A 5,812-nucleotide genomic window follows, 5' to 3' on the forward strand; every position below is an offset into this window, starting at 1 on the left:
CTCTTTAGTTCTTCACTTTCTGCCATAAGGGTGGTGTCATCTGCATATCTGAGGTTATTGATATTTCTCCCGGCAATCTTGATTCCAGCTTGTGCTTCCTCCAGCCCAGCGTTTCTCATGATGTACTCTGCATATAAGTTAAATAAGCAGGGTGACAGTATACAGCCTTGAAGTACTCCTTTTCCTATTTGGAACCAGTCTGTTGTTCCATGTCCAGTTCTAACTGTTGCTTCCTGACCTGCATACAGGTAATAGAAAGTGTATATTTTACACTGTATCAGTAGGGTCCAGTCAGGAGACTTGAAACCACATAATATTAAAATTTGAACAAGGCAGGTTTACATAAAGAATTATTAACTACTGCAAGAGATTTTTTACAAGCAGCAATATATGGGCTTGTAGAAAGTAAAAATATAAAGAGATATCAGCATAGGTACATAGAGCCACAAGCTCTACAAGATAGAGCATCCTTGATGGAATCCCCCAGGACTGATTCCCAGACCTTGATGGAGAGGGTAACATTGGCTCCTGGGTGGCAAAGAAGTCACAGTGGAAATCAAGCAGGACCCTGCAGGGTCCTCCCAAGTACAAGCCCCTCTGTGTCCCCACTTCTTATTTATAGGAAAAAGCTTTAGTCTCCTAGGCCTTCCCTGAGTTCCAAAGAGCACACTCAAACAATTAATGATTAGAGAAGTGAGAGAATACAGAAAGTAAGGAAGAGCAATCAAGCCAGGAAAGTAATACTAGCTTGAACAATAGTTCAGTGATAAACAGAATAATCACAGGATTCCTAGCTTTTCCTCAAGGGATATAGATAACAATCTGATGTGTATCTCTGAATGATTTTGCAGAAGCTAAACCCATACCCACCCTCCACACAGTAAAGGATGTCAACTATGTACTGATCAAAAGCACTAGACCCCAGGGCTTCCTAGGTGGTGTTAGTGGGAAAGAATCTGCCTGCCAAGCAGGAGACACGAAAGATGCGGGTTCGATCCCTGGGTTGGGAAGTTTCCCTGGAGTAGGAAATGGCAACCCACTCCAGTATTCTTGCCTGGAAAATTCCATGGACAGAAAAGACTGGTGGACTAGAGTCCACAGGGTCACAAAGAATCAGGCACGATGGAGCACACACAAAAAAAACAGTGGATTTTTGTGAGAAAAGATACTGAGATAAAAGCACTAGACCGCAGACTGGTTGGAACCAGAAGACTGATTAAGATTCCTGAAACAAACATCAACCTGCTCCCTCACTACCAGCCAATCAGAAGAATGTCTACAAGCTGACCATGTACCCTGTGACCCTTAGTCATAATGCTGCTTGTAAACATCCTTGCCTGAAAGCCATTGGGGAGTTCAGGTCTTTTGAACATTAGCTGCCGATTATCCTTACTTGCATGCATGCTAAGTCGCTTCAGTCATGTTTGACTCTTTGTGACGCTATGGACTGTAACCTGCCAGGCTCCTCTGTCCATGAGGATTCTCCAGGCAAGAATACTGGAGTGGGTTGTACCCTGCAAATAAATGTTGTACTTTCCATCACCATGATCCAGAGTCAGTAGATTGGCTTTGCTGTGCAACATGCAAGTGAACCCAAGTTCAGTTTGTAACAGGACAGTGCATGTGGAAATTTCTGGAAAGCACCCTACTGGGGAAAGCTATTCATAGAGCGGTATCTCATGGAAGACCCTACATTACTCAAATCATTTGATGTGGGAGCTAAGGAGACCTGGGGGCTGTTGGTCTTGAAGCACAGCAGGAGTTGGATGTTGAAGAAGCCCTGTGTACTCTAAGAACTTGCTGAGCAAGCACTGTAAAACCAGGAGGGAAAGCAGAAAGCCCCTCCCCCATCTCTCCAGTGCTCTCCACTGACAAAGCTTAACATTGTGCAAAGATGCATAAATGATAAACTTGAAAATTTTTTTTCTTTTTTTATTCACATGTATGATGGAATATTTGTAATCCTATAACACATATTTTATTACCTAACAAATTCTTTCTCTTTTTATTTTATTTATTTATTTATACATTTAAAAATTATTCTTTTGTTTGCACCCCATGGCATGTGGGATTTTAGTTTTCAGTTTCCTAACCAGGGATCAAAACTGTACCCCCTGCATTGGAAGCAGAGAGTCTTAACCACTGGACCACCAGGGAAGTCTCATAAAGGATCAATTTTAAAGGGCCCATCTCCATTTCCACAGAGCAGGCAATGAAATATTTAGAACCGAAAAGGAATGAACTGAATACCAGCACAATATCTATTTCCTAAAATTATAATAAATAGTACTATTTTACATACTCTTGAATATTTGGAAAAATGCATATTTACTACCTGAAACCTATATTTTTAGAAGACTGTATGGTATACGCCGGAGAAGGCAATGGCACCCCACTCCAGTACTCTTGCCTGGAAAATCCTATGGGCAGAGGAGCCTGGTAGGCTGCAGTCCATGGGGTCGATAAGAGTTGGACACGACTGAGCAACTTCACTTTCACTTTTCACTTTCATGCATTGGAGAAAGAAATGGCGACCCACTCCAGTGTTCTTGCCTGGAGAATCCCAGGGACGGGGCAGCCTGGTGGGCTGCCGTCTATGGGGTCGCACAGAGTTGGACACGACTGAAGTGACTTAGCAGCAGCAGCAGTATGGTATAGGCAAACATTTTATTCCACAGAAGTACCATCTGAAATATACAGGCCTTCAGAATACGTGGACTTCCTAAAGTAAAAACATCATCTATGCTCAAGGTCTGGACAAATTCATTTGAATTTATAAGTGATAGCTATATTGATAAATTTAGTGAGCTGCTCAGGAATGATAAATTCAAAGGTAAAAAGATGAAAGGCTTAAGAGTTAGAAACACTTAATATTAACTGCAGCAATTACAAATATGTCTTATGTTGTCATTTTTGCTGGGAAGTGTTCATGTTTGAATTACAATAATAAGACCTTAAAATAGTAAGCAGTACACTTTGAACAAAAGTCTAAGATATGTCAATTACAGGAAAACTTAGGCCCATTAAGGATTTCAGGCATGAAAATTGCCTGAACTTGAATTTGGTTTGCTATATTCTTAAGCTGTTCAAACATTCTCTTTCAAGTATTCTCAATAAAAGTTAAGCTTAAAAGTATTTCCCAATAGAATCCACAGTTTCCCCTTTATAAGAGTTTATTCTAGATAGATAAGACATAGCTCCTGCCCTAAAGTCAATCTGAAAGTATAAAATAACATTAGGCTTTTAATGTTACAAAGAGGGGGATTCCCTGCTTGTCCAGTGGTCAGGACTTGGCGCTTTCCCCTGCCGGGGCCACTATTCAGTCCCTGAAGGGAAAACTAATATCCTGCAAGCCCTGGAGCACAGCAAAAAAAAAAAAAACAACAAGCTGTCACAGAGAATCAGATTTGGAGGGATGCATAGACCAGAGTGATTAGCAAAACACAACCGGTTGAGTCTAGACCGTTGGCTGCATTTGAAATCAATTTTTTCTATGTATATTTTTATACCTAATAAGTATGCCTCATCAACAGTTAATTCACATGTAGGCAGAAGTAGGAAAAATTGCCCCAGTATGAGCTGTTTCTTGCAAAACCAGAAAGAGCAAGGTTAGAAGATAAAAATGATTAGAATTGTGAAGTGTGACGAGCTGACTTTTTCTTTTTAATTTAAAAGCTATATGTCATTAAATTTAAGAATGCTATGGAGGACAATGCAGTGCTAGATAAATGCTGGCGTTCCAGCTACAGTTTCACTGCTATGGGGAAAAAGAACATGCTGCCTAAATGGCAGTATGAGCAGCACACTGGATCATCTATTTCCTAGAGGTATATAAGTCAACTAAGACTTCTGTTTCTTTTTGTTTTCAATTTAATTTAACTTGGGGCTAGTTTATCAGCTCATATTAATAAAACTTAAGAAGTGACAGATGTATTATGAGTATTGTTTTTTCGATCCTGTTTCTCCATCTACTCATTTCTACTCCTTGAGAGCTATTTCCAGTGTCTCAGATAGCCTTCAAAAAACAGTCTACATAAACATATATATTTTTTAAACAATTATTTACTTACTTTAATTTTTTTTTTGGCTGCACCAAATCTTAGTTGCGGCACTCAGGATCTTCACTCTTCACTGTGGCACTTGGGATCCTTAGTTGCGGCACGAGAACTCTTAGTTGCCACATGCAAGCTCTTAATTGAAGCACGTGGGATCTAGTTCCCTGACCAAGGATTGAACCTACGCCTCCTGCATTGGGAGCATGGAGTCTCAGAGCAGACCACCAGGGAAGTCTCCTACATAAATGCAAATATATATATTTGCACACAGATACATACATTCTATTTTCTCTTCCCCACTCCACTTCTTTAGTAGCATATTATATACACTCATCTTTGTCTTAATTAACTTCATTTATGATATATTACACAAATAATACAATTTACCAAGTTTATGTGTACAATTCAACGAGCTTTGGTAAATGCATACACTCACATAACTGACACCATAAACATGGTATAGAATATGCCTATCTTTTAAAATGGCAACCTTGGGCCTCTTTGCAGTCAATCTTTTCCTGCCAACCCTTGGCCCCTGACAATAACTGAGTTTTTTTCCACTAGAGTTCTGTCTTTATTAGAATTTCACTGAAATGGAGTCATAGAGTATGTAGTCTTTTGTGTCTGGCTTTTTTCATCTAGCATAGCTCTTTTGAGATTACTTCAGGTTGCTGTTTGTATCATTTCTTTTTATTGCTGAGTAGTATTCCTTTCAGAGAAGGCAATGGCAACCCATTCCAGTACTCTTGCCTGGAAACTCCCATGGGCAGAGGAGCCTGGTGGGCTGCCGTCTATGGGGTCGCACAGAGTTGGACACGACTGAAGCAACTTAGCAGCAACAACAGCAGTATTCCTTTGCATACAGTTTGTTGGTATTCATCAGTTGATGGACAAGTGCTTTTTCCAGTTTTTGGCTACTATGAAAGAAGCTGTCATGAACATTCATGTATAAGCTTTGTCTTGACAGATATTTTCATTTCTCTTAGGTGTAAAAAATACTTAGGACTGAAATTCCAAGGTTGTATAGTAAATTTACATTTAACTTATTAAGAATCTGCCTATTGCTTTCAAAATGTCTACCATTTTGCATTCCCACCAGCAATGAATAAAAATTCTAGGTGTTCATATCATCATATACTTGGTATAGTGTTGTTGTTTTTGTTTGTTTGTATTAGCTATTCTAGCAAACACTTAGTGGGTATTAATTGTATTTCCCTAATGGCTGACAATGTTGAGCACATTTCCATGTGTTTATTTGCCATCTTTATACTTTTTATAGTGATGTGTCTGTTCAAATCTTTTGACCATTTAAAACTTTTATTTGCTTGTCTTTTTATTATTAAGTTGTAAGAGTGAAGAAGAATTAAAGAGCCTCTTGATGAAAATGAAAGAGGAGAGTGAAAAAGGTGGCTTAAAGCTCAACATTCAGAAAACGAAGATCATGGCATCTGGTCGCATCACTTCATGGCAAATAGATCGGGAAACACTGGAAACAGTGACAGACTTTATTTTTCTAGGCTCCAAAATCACTGCAGGTGGTAATTGCAGCCATGAAATAAAAAGACGCTTACTCCTTGGAAGGAAAGTTATGACCAATCTAGATAGCATAATCAAAAGCAGAGACATTACTTTGTCAACAAAGGTACGTCTAGTCAAGGCTATGGTTTTTCCAGTAGTCATGTATGGATTGAGAGCTGGACTATAAAGAAAGCTGAGTGCTGAAGAATTGATGCTTTTGAACTGTGGTGTTGGAGAAG

This window comes from Bison bison, unplaced genomic scaffold (genome assembly GCF_000754665.1).
Source record: "Bison bison bison isolate TAMUID 2011002044 unplaced genomic scaffold, Bison_UMD1.0 scf7180017864139, whole genome shotgun sequence".
Lineage (NCBI taxonomy): Eukaryota > Metazoa > Chordata > Mammalia > Artiodactyla > Bovidae > Bison > Bison bison.